This window comes from Zea mays, chromosome 2 (genome assembly GCF_902167145.1).
Source record: "Zea mays cultivar B73 chromosome 2, Zm-B73-REFERENCE-NAM-5.0, whole genome shotgun sequence".
NCBI classification, from domain to species: Eukaryota; Viridiplantae; Streptophyta; class Magnoliopsida; order Poales; family Poaceae; genus Zea; species Zea mays.
In genome coordinates, this window is record NC_050097.1 from 199,059,048 (window position 1) to 199,070,757 (window position 11,710).

The following is an 11,710-nucleotide window of genomic DNA, read 5'->3' on the forward strand; positions in this document are numbered from 1 at the left end:
TTGAAGCCATTTGCAATAAGGAAATCTCTAAGGCATTCATACCATGCTCTTGGGGCTTGCTTGAGCCCATAAAGCGCCTTAGAGAGCCTATAGACATGGTTAGGGTACTCACTATCTTCAAAGCCGGGAGGTTGCTCAACATAGACCTCTTCCTTGATTGGTCCATTGAGGAAGGCACTTTTCACGTCCATTTGATAAAGCTTAAAGCAATGGTAAGTAGCATAGGCCAATAATATACGAATTGATTCAAGCCTAGCTACGGGTGCATAGGTTTCACCGAAATCCAGACCTTTGACTTGGGAGTATCCCTTGGCCACAAGTCGAGCTTTGTTCCTTGTCACCACACCATGCTCGTCTTGCTTGTTGCGGAAGACCCATTTGGTTCCTACAACATTTTGGTTAGGACATGGAACTAAATGCCATACCTCATTTCTAGTGAAGTTGTTGAGCTCCTCTTGCATCGCCACCACCCAATCCGAATCTTGAAGTGCTTCCTCTACCCTGTGTGGCTCAATAGAGGAAACAAAAGAGTAATGTTCACAAAAATGTGCAACACGAGATCTAGTTGTTACCCCCTTATGAATGTCGCCGAGGATGGTGTCGACGGGGTGATCTCGTTGGATTGCTTGGTGGACTCTTGGGTGTGGCGGCTTTGGTTCTTCCTCATCCTCCTTTTCTTGATCATTTGTATCTCCCCCTTGATCATTGCCATTATCTTGAGGTGGCTCATTTTCTTGATTTTGTCCTTCATCAACTTGAGCCTCATCCTCATTTTGAGTTGGTGGAGATGCTTGCGTGGAGGAGGACGGTTGATCTTGTGCATGTGGAGGCTCTTCGGATTCCTTAGGACACACATCCCCAATGGACATGTTCCTTAGGGCTGTGCATGGAGCCTGTTCTTCACCTATCTCATCAAGATCAACTTGCTCTACTTGAGAGCCGTTAGTCTCATCAAACACAACGTCACAAGAGACTTCAACAAGTCCTGAGGACTTGTTAAAGACTCTATATGCCCTTGTGTTTGAGTCATATCCTAGTAAAAAGCCTTCTACAGTTTTAGGAGCAAATTTAGATTTTCTACCTCTTTTAACAAGAATAAAGCATTTGCTACCAAAAACTCTAAAGTATGAAATGTTGGGCTTTTTACCGGTTAGGAGTTCATAGGATGTCTTCTTGAGGATTCGGTGAAGATATAACCGGTTGATGGCGTAGCAGGCGGTGTTAACCGCTTCGGCCCAAAACCGGTCCGATGTCTTGTACTCATCAAGCATGGTTCTTGCCATGTCCAACAGAGTTCGGTTCTTCCTCTCCACTACACCATTTTGTTGTGGAGTGTAGGGAGAGGAGAACTCATGCTTGATGCCCTCCTCCTCAAGGAAGCCTTCGATTTGAGAGTTCTTGAACTCCGTCCCGTTGTCGCTTCTTATTTTCTTGATCCTTAAGCCGAACTCATTTTGAGCCCGTCTCAAGAATCCCTTTAAGGTCTCTTGGGTTTGAGATTTTTCCTGTAAAAAGAATACCCAAGTGAAGCGAGAATAATCATCCACTATTACAAGACAATACTTACTCCCGCCGATGCTTATGTAAGCAATCGGGCCGAAAAGATCCATGTGGAGTAGCTCAAGCGGCCTGTCGGTCGTCATGATGTTCTTGTGTGGATGTTGAGTGCCAACTTGCTTCCCGGCTTGGCATGCGCTACAAATCCTGTCTTTCTCAAAATGAACGTTGGTTAATCCTAAAATGTGTTCCCCCTTTAGAAGCTTATGAAGATTCTTCATCCCAACATGGGCTAGTCAGCGGTGCCAGAGCCAACCCAAGTTAGTCTTAGCAATTAAGCATGTGTCGAGTTCAGCTTTATCAAAATCTACCAAGTATAGCTGACCCTCTAACACACCCTTAAATGCTATTGAATCATCACTTCTTCTAAAGACAGTGACACCTACATCAGTAAAGAGACAGTTGTAGCCCATTTGACATAATTGTGAAACGGAAAGCAAATTGTAATCTAATGAATCAACGAGAAAAACATTGGAAATAGTATGGTCAGGTGATATAGCAATTTTACCCAATCCTTTGACCAAACCTTGATTTCCATCCCCGAATGTGATAGCTCGTTGGGGATCTTGGTTTTTCTCATATGAGGAGAACATCCTTTTCTCCCCTGTCATGTGGTTTGTGCACCCGCTGTCGAGTATCCAACTTGAGCCCCCAGATGCATAAACCTACAAAACAAGTTTAGTTCTTGACTTTAGGTACCCAAATGGTTTTGGGTCCTTTGGCATTAGATACAAGAACTTTGGGTACCCAAACACAAGGCTTTGACCCCTTGTGCTTGCCCCCAACATATTTGGCAACTACCTTGCCGGATTTGTTAGTTAAAACATAAGATGCATCAAAAGTTTTAAATGAAAGACTATGTTCATTTGATGCATTAGGAATTTTCTTCTTAGGCAACTTAGCATGGGTTGGTTGCCTAGAACTAGATGTCTCACCTTTATACATAAAAGCATGATTAGGGCCAGAGTGAGACTTCCTAGAATGAATTTTCCTAATTTTGTCCTCGGGATAACCGGCAGGGTATAAAATGTAACCCTCGTTATCCTGAGGCATGGGAGCCTTGCCCTTGACAAAATTTGACAATCTTTTAGGAGGGGCACTAAGTTTGACATTGTCTCCCCTTAGGTAGCCAATGCCATCCTTAATGCCAGGGCGTCTCCCATTATAAAGCATGCTACGAGCAAATTTAAATTTCTCATTTTCTAAGTTGTGCTCGGCAATTTTAGCATCTAGTTTTGCTATATGATCATTTTGTTGTTTAATTAAAGCCATATGATCATGAATAGCATCAATATCAACATTTCTACATCTAGTACAAATAGTGACATGCTCAATGGTAGATGTAGATGGTTTGCAAGAATTAAGTTCAACAATCTTAGCACGAAGTATATCATTCTTATCTCTAAGATCGGCAATTGTAACTTTGCAAACATCAAAATCTTTAGCCTTAGCAATCAAATTTTCATTCTCTAATCTAAGGCTAGCAAGAGAAATGTTTAATTCTTCAATCCTAGCAAGCAAATCATCATTATTATCTCTAGGATTGGGAATTGAAACATTACAAACATGAGAATCAACCTTAGCATTTAAACTAGCATTTTCATTTCTAAGGTTGTCAATCATCTCACGGCAAGTGCTTAGCTCACTAGACAATTTTTCACATTTTTCAACTTGTAGAGCGTAAGCATTTTTAACCTTAACATGTTTTTTATTTTCCTTGATTAGGAAGTCCTCTTGGGAGTCCAAGAGATCATCCTTCTCATGGATGGCACTAATTAGTTCATTTAATTTCTCCTTTTGTTCCATGTTAAGGTTGGCAAAAAGAGTACGCAAATTATCTTCCTCACCACTAGCATTATCATCACTGGACGACTCATATTTAGTGGAGGAGTTGGATTTAACCTTCTTCTTTTTGCCGTCCTTTGCCATGAGGCACTTGTGGCCGACGTTGGGGAAGAGGAGTCCCTTGGTGACGGCGATGTTGGCGGCGTCCTCGTCGTCGGAGGAGTCGCTTGAGCTTTCGTCGGAGTCCCACTCCCGACAAACATGGGCATCACCGCCCTTCTTTTTGTAGTACCTCTTCTTCTCCTTTCGCCTCCCCTTCTTGTCGTCGCCTCGGTCACTGTCACTTGATATAGGACATTTAGCAATAAAATGATCGGGCTTACCACATTTGTAGCAAACCTTCTTGGAGCGGGACTTGTAGTCTTTCCCCCTCCTTTGTTTGAGGATTTGGTGGAAGCTCTTGATGACGAGCGTCATCTCCTCATTGTCAAGCTTGGAGGCGTCGATTGGTTGTCGACTTGGTGTAGCCTCCTCCTTCTTTTTCTCCGTTGCCTTGAATGCGACGGGTTGAGCTTCGGATGTGGTGGAATCATCAAGCTCGTTGATCTTCCTCGAGCCTTCGATCATGCACTCAAAACTTACAAAATTTCCGATAACTTCCTCGGGGGTCATTTTAGTATATCTAGGATTACCACGAATTAATTGAACTTGAGTGGGGTTAAGGAAAATTAGAGATCTTAGAATAACCTTAACCATTTCGTGGTCGTCCCACTTCGTGCTTCCGAGGTTGCGCACTTGGTTTACCAAGGTCTTGAGCCGGTTGTACATGTGTTGTGGCTCTTCCCCTTTGCGAAGCCAGAACCGACCGAGCTCCCCCTCGATCGTTTCCCGCTTGGTGATCTTTGTGAGCTCATCTCCTTCGTGCGCGGTTTTGAGCACATCCCAAACCTCCTTGGCGTTCTTCAACCCTTGAACTTTGTTATACTCCTCTCGACTTAAAGATGCGAGAAGTATTGTTGTTGCTTGAGAGTTGAAGTGCTCGATTTGGGCCACCTCATCCTCATCATAGTTTTCATCCCCTATGGATGGTACCTGTGCACCAAACTCAACAACATCCCATATTCTTTTGTGGAGTGAGGTTAGATGAAATCGCATTAAATCACTCCACCTAGCATAATCTTCACCATCAAAAGTTGGTGGTTTGCCTAATGGGACGGAAAGTAAAGGTGCATTTTTAGAAATGCGAGGGTAATGTAGGGGGATCTTACTAAACTTCTTACGCTCTTGGCGTTTAGAAGTTACGGAGGGCGCATCGGAGCTGGAGGTCGAGGTTGATGAAGTGTCGGTCTCGTAGTAGACCACTTTCCTCATCCTTTTGTGCTTGTCCCCTCTCCGACGCGGCTTGTGAGAAGAAGATTTCTCCTTCTTCTCTTTGTGGTGAGAAGAAGTTTTCTTCTCCTTCCCTTTGTTGGAGGAGCTCTTCTTCTTCTCCTTCCTCTTGGTGCGGGATTCTTCCGATGAAGTGCTCCCGTGGCTTGTAGTGGGCTTTTCACCGGTCTCCATCTCCTTCTTGGCGTGATCTCCCGACATCACTTCGAGCGGTTAGGCTCTAATGAAGCACCGGGCTTTGATACCAATTGATAGTCGCCTAGAGGGGGGGGTGAATAGGGCGAAACTGAAATTCTCAAAAATAATCACAACTACAAGCCGGGTTAGCGTTAGAAATATAAACGAGTCCGCGAGAGAGGGAGTAAAAACAAATCGCAAGCAAATGAAGAGTGTGACACGCGGATTTGTTTTACCGAGGTTCGGTTCTTGCAAACCTACTCCCCGTTGAGGAGGCCACAAAGGCCGGGTCTCTTTCAACCCTTCCCTCTCTCAATCGGTCCCCGGGACCGAGTGAGCTTCTCTTCTCAAATCACTTGGGAATCAAACTTCCCGCAAGGGCCACCACACAATTGGTGCCTCTTGCCTCAATTACAAGTGAGTGTTTGATCACAAGAAAGAATCAAGAAAGAAAAGAAGCGATCCAAGCGCAAGAGCTCAAATGAACACCACAAATCACTCTCACTAGTCACTAGGGCTTTGTGTCGAGTTGGGAGAGGATTTGATCTCTTTTTGGTGTGCCTTGCAATGAATGCTAGCTCTTGTATAGTGGTTGGAAGCTGGAAACTTGGATGCAATGAATGGTGGGGTGGTTGGGGTATTTATAGCCTCAACCACCAAACTTGACCGTTGGCTGGGCTGTCTGCTCGATGGCGCACCGGACAGTCCGGTGCACACCGGACAGTCCGGTGCCCCCTGCCACGTCATCACTGCCGTTGGATTCTGACCGTTGAAGCTTTCTGACTTGTGGGCCCGCCTGGGTGTCCGGTGCACACCGGACAGGTACTGTTTGCTGTCCGGTGTGCCAGTATGGGCGCGCCTGACTTCTGCGCGCGCAGAGCGCGCATTAAATGCGCGGCAGAGAGCCGTTGGCACGGAGATAGCCGTTGCTCCGGAGTCGCACCGGACAGTCCGGTGTTCACCGGACAGTCCGGTGAATTATAGCGGACGGGCCGTTGGAGTTTCCCGAAGCTGACGAGTTCCTGAGGCCGCTCCTCCTTGGCGCACCGGACACTGTCCGGTGTACACCGGACAGTCCGGTGAATTATAGCGCGAGTGCCTCTGGAAATTCCCGAAGGTGACGAGTTTAAAACCTGGGTCCTCTGGTGCACCGGACATGTCCGGTGGCGCACCAGACATTCCGGTGCGCCAGACCAGAGGAGCCTTCGGTAGCTCCTTTGCATTTTTGTTGAACCCAACACTTGGTCTTTTTATTGGCTAAGTGTGAACCTTTGACATCTGTATAACTTATACACTAGAGCAAACTAGTTAGTCCAAAGATTTGTGTTGGGCAATTCAACCACCAAAATTATTTAGGAACTAGGTGTAAGCCTAATTCCCTTTCACTTACAGGTTTCAAGGGAGGATATACATAATGGACAACCGCTTAAGGGGGAGTGTTATGAAAGATAAGCAGTTGCTGACTGCTTTCCAACCGGCGTCCTCCAAGGGACGTGCCCCTGCACGATCCCCATGTACGGACGTGGCTTTTGGCCTACTCCTTTTGGTGTCTCCTCTGCTTGTATAAATATCAAAAGCAATAAACAATGCAGTGCCCCTTTTTCATTTCTCGCACAACAGTTTCTATTTCTCACAGAAATGTCAAGATTGCTATCTTCATGCGACTCGTATGCAATGTCGAGTTTGCGCTTACCATTCCAATGCTTGTGGATGTGTGATGTTCATTTACCCGAAAACTTCCATGTCTAGGGTAATTGAGTCATCAAGGAAGCTGAATCCCCTATTGAAGAGCTATTTTGAATAAAAGTTGCTCTCTATATCTTTCTATCACTCACTAATTTCTCCATCATGTGTGCACAAGTTAATCCTGCTTTCATCTCTGGCTAACAAGAGAACGTTTACTTTATATCATGTGCACACTTTGGAGAGCTAGATGTACATCTTTGGATAGCAAAAAAAAATGAATGATACAAATATTTGGATATATAATTGAACTTTAAGGATTATTTATCAGCAAAATCTCTGTTCCTATTAACATGGATTGATGTAAAGGGACTCGTGGAGGTAGTTGGAAATCAAGCTGAGCATTGGATTAGCAGTTTAGCACCATACCTAAGAGCAACTCCAGTAGTTCTCTAATAGACTTTCTAAATCAATAATTTAAGTAGTTAACACAAAACTCATCTCCAACAGTTCTCTAAATGAACTTTCTAAATTTAACAACTTCTCATCTAACCTTATTTCCTCTCTACATTTGGCAACCATTTAGCAACTCGCTAAGCAAAAATGTTTACTGCATTATGTAGATAATGAAGGTAATCGATGACATTTGTGACTTTATTTTTTATGTGGATAGATACAAAACAAAACTACAACCTATATTTAGAGAACTATTGGAGAACTCACATTTTTTTACTCCTAAAGTTATTTAGCAACTTCTTAAATCTGTGATTTAGAGAGCTAAAATTTACATAACTATTGGAGTTGCTCTAACGCATCCAAAGCAATATGGCACGTGGTTTTACAACGATCTCCACTTGCCCTAATTTAGACTATCTCTAACTATATATCCTCTATATTACCCCTCTATATCCTTTATTTATAGTTTATTCTAATTTTCTCTATATATTTTATTTTTCTCTGGCATTATTTTTTATATTGTGTCTTCTATACGTTAAATATATTATATATATTTTAATTTTACTTGATTTGTTGTTTAAAGTATAAAAATAGATAGAAGATAAAAGAGAGTCTCTATATAGAGAGGATGGATAAACATTATCTATATTTAGAGGATGCTTTAGAGGATAGTGCTCAAATGCACAGAGAAAGAAAATCTTCTCTGTATTTTAAAATATTTAAATACAATATATATTCAAAACTATAGTGATAATGTTGTCATTTTTTCAATATTTAATGTCAAATTTGATTTATTTTTATTATTTTTAAAATACTTAAATTTAAAGGTGAAATATTGATTTTTTACAAAAAAATATGGCTAGATTCATGTCACCTTTATGTTCTAAAATTTTATGTCAAAGTGAGGATATATTTGTAAATAATTGATAAAAGTAGGTGCAATAGTGTAACAATATAAACATTTTTTTTGGAGTGAGTTAACATCGTTAAATGTTGATAATGGAATAGGGGCGAATTGCATGTTATTATTTTTTTTTTTAAAAAAGAGAGGCATATGTGCAAACTTTAAAAAGTAGTATAAAAACAAAGTCGCATATTCGAGTAGGGGCAAAAACCTCTTCTTTTAGGGTTCCATAGCTCATAACATCTTTTTAAAAACACACCTTAATTAAACACCCTCTATTTCTAGTCTTATAAATTATACACACTAAATACCTAAGGTCAGTTTGGTTTACTTTTGATTCTTAGGCTGTGGCGAGCAAACCGTGATATAGCTGTGTAAAACACTATTTTATATGGAAAGCTTGCGTACGACCCAATAGTACGACTCCCATCCGACCATTGTGAAATCTCAGGGTTGTGAGGTTAGGCCCACCGGTTCATCAAGCAGAGTCGGACTGGAGTCGGACTATAGCATTTTCGTTGACATTGCAGACTATATGTTTACAAAGTATAGTTCGAAATAAGTGGTAGGATAGATAAGGATGTTGGAGATAGCCTTATAACGTGGATCTTTATAAGAATCCAGATTGTTTGGCTGCTTGAATTTTATAGGCGTCGGATTATATGTTTGTCTAGAATGCTTTTGGCTGACACTTGCTACCAGTTATTTTTAGTACTTTTGTCTTTTCATCACACTTCTCGAATATCTACAGATAGTAAGGAATCTAGGGATATTGGGATTTTGAATCTTCAAACAATCCAATGCTAAAATTAATGTTGTTTGAAGCTCTAGTAGACACGACCTGCTGCTCGTTGCACACCACACGGCAGAACCGCAGCCCGTCAGCGGCCAACATCCAGTATTGTTATTAGCAGATACATGCAGCTACGCAAGAACTTTACGGCTAAAAAATTGCAAATATGAAGCCACCTAATATGGAAGAATTCTTAAAGCCCCATTGTTAGCTTAGTTCATCAGAGCTGGGTGCATTAGATGCCCAAAAGTGTGTTCAACATTGAATGGGAGAGCCAACATTCTTGGATGTAAAGGAAGACCTATGGCAGAAGGATTTAAACCATGCACCACATTTACCACATTGTTACCGATGAACTCTTAATAGGGCACTTGTATTTGAGGTGCTTGCATACTATGCAAAGGATTCTAGCAGAAATGAGGCAGTGGCCCATGAATAGAAGAATGTCCAGCTTGATAATCCTGAGTATTTCCATTTGGCATGTCTGCAGTTCCTGATGAACAAAACAAGTTAAAAGCAAAAGTTACCAAGCACATCACTAATCTCACACTCAAAGATTTCCACTCAATGGCTAGTCAATCCATGATAGCAAAAATTTACTGTTAACCTTATTAGAAAATCTAATAAAAAATAGTAATCCTGCCAAGTATTACTAATCTCACACTCAAAGATTTCCATTCAATGGCCAGTCAATCCATGATAGCAGAAATTTACTTCTAGCCTTATTAGGAAATCTAACAAAAATGGTAATCTAAATAAACCGTAAATTGTGATATGATTCCTTAATTTATCCTTCAGCAAAACATCAGATGAATATATATGTATTCAGAAGGTCTACTAACTTGGATGATTGACCACTGTATTACTATATCCCCACTATGGTACTCCATAACTTGGATGCCGTTTGGTTCACAAATTTGTAACGTAATGAGTAACTGATAACGTTAAATCATGTTTGTTTTAGTCCAACCGTAATCAGATACCACACTAAAATTTGATACCAGCCTATTCAAATTTGTTACCGCCAGTAATCGAACGTAAACCATTACCATTACCATTACCATTTGCGTTACATTTCTTGAACCAAACAGCACCTTGCAGCCTATGGAACCCATGGATTGGACTGACTTATGTTTTGAAATTTGCATGAAGTTCGTTAGCTAACTGCTATGTTGGTGGCCATAACCACCTTACTCTTACCAGGAGCCGGTTCGAATATCTTTGACTGAACTTCATTAGGAAGAGCACTATACACATGACAAATTATTAGCTCTGGTATATCCCCACCGAATGGCTTCATCCTCTCATGGAGACGCTCACCAGAATGATTGATCTCTTCCTGGCAAGTTAGTAACAATAGGATATCTCCTTCGGGTTCAGTTAGATGGATCTGCCATATCGTGAACACTGCATCGTCGCTCTCTGTCTACTTTTGTATATAGTATCTCAACTGGAACCGTTCTTCCATGAATTGTGAAAATATTGCAATAAAAAATAACCAGAGAACTTCTATGCATCAAGAGCGGTGATGACGGTTGGACCGCGTGCACAAGGCAGAGCTGAAGCTGTATGCCAAGGGACTGTGGGAGGTGCCAGACCGGTGGCTGAACCTCTTCGTGTCGGTGTCCTGCATCACCGTGCTGGGGGCTGGGGCGCACCGTCGGCGTCGGTGGTCCCATCCTCATCTACCCCATGACAAGCACATGTAAAGTCAACCCACAAATTAAAACGAATCCCATAAAGTCAAGTACTCCGTACCTGGCGAGCTGCGTGCGCTCATCGATCTGCCGCCATCCTCCTCCCGGTGAGTCTGGAGCGATTAGTTGGCGGATTTGCCCTCAGCGCGTCCTCCTCCACAGGGTGCCGACGTCGCATCGACTGAAGACCCTTCCCTATATCCTGATCGACGTCTACCATTGACAGCCCTAGCTTGGCGCCGTCCACCAAGACGACCTTGAAGGACACCTGCCCGAGCGTGAAGGTGGCGCCAGCGCGGCGTCGACCGAGCATCTGGGAGACGTGCACGAGTCCCTTGCGTCCACCGTCGAGGCAAACAAAGCATCCGACGTCGCCCACTCGGGTGACCCTCCCCCCGCGCCTTGTCCACACGCCCCCGGGCACCTGCACCATGGGAGGCAGGGAAGCGCAGTGATGTCGGTGTGGAGGGAGCGGACAAGGTAGTCCGGCTCCGGCGGGTCGGCGCCGTGGTCCCTGAGTGCGGCGGCGGAGACATGGCATAGGTCAACGACGAACTCGGCGAGGGACGGTGCCATCTACAAGTGCGTGGGATGAGGGAGAGGAGCGAGGACGAAGCGCCAAACATGCTTAATCCCCTCGCGTCCGCCGTCAAGGTAAACGAAGCATCCGGCGTCGGCCACTCGGGTCATCGCGTGGGGGCACGCGAGGTGGCAGGTGGGGTTGGAGGCAGCGTGGACCGGCGCTGCATCATGCGACGAGTGTGTGTGGGGGGTCACAGAGGCAGGGACGACGGGGTGGGGTTGGGGCAGCACACGCATCTGGGGGACGGGGCGAAATCGGCGGCGTGCATCGCGCGACGGGTGTGGGCGAGGCGTGGTGGTCACAGAGGCGGGGGCATGGTGCTCCCGCTGTGGGCACGGTGGGCCGGTGGGGGAGGAATTCGGGGGCAGTAAACGATGGAATGGCGTGGAGCCGATGATGTTGGCGAGGAATGCACGGCGGAGATCATGGAAGGGGAGAGGAGGAATGAAAACGAGTGGCGCATGGTTGTGGACGCCTACATGTGAGACATTTGGAATTTTTTGTCATTATTAAAACTAGGTTTTGCTACTTTGCCATTATTTTGAGTGTATTCACCATACTGCCATTACGAAACATGCCACACCTGCTGGAATGTCATCTAGGTGTTTAATAAAACAATATATATAGATACACTTAGAGGACAATTGTCTCATCCATGTCACACTCGGATTCAGGGGTCCAAACCC

General features: G+C 43.9%; 1 pseudogene across 2 annotated transcripts; it reads right to left on the minus strand.

Moving 5' to 3' along the window:
• Positions 1-8,927: 8,927 nt before the first annotated feature.
• On the minus strand, positions 8,928-11,048 carry LOC100273947 (uncharacterized; annotated as a pseudogene). 2 transcript variants are annotated; one of them, NR_158618.1, is made up of 3 exons: positions 10,503-11,048; positions 9,945-10,429; positions 8,928-9,237 (listed from the first exon to the last, which is right to left on the minus strand). The product of NR_158618.1 is annotated as an uncharacterized protein, transcript variant 1 (transcript). The 2 variants fall into 2 exon arrangements; NR_158619.1 differs by lacking the exon at positions 9,945-10,429.
• Positions 11,049-11,710: the final 662 nt, after the last annotated feature.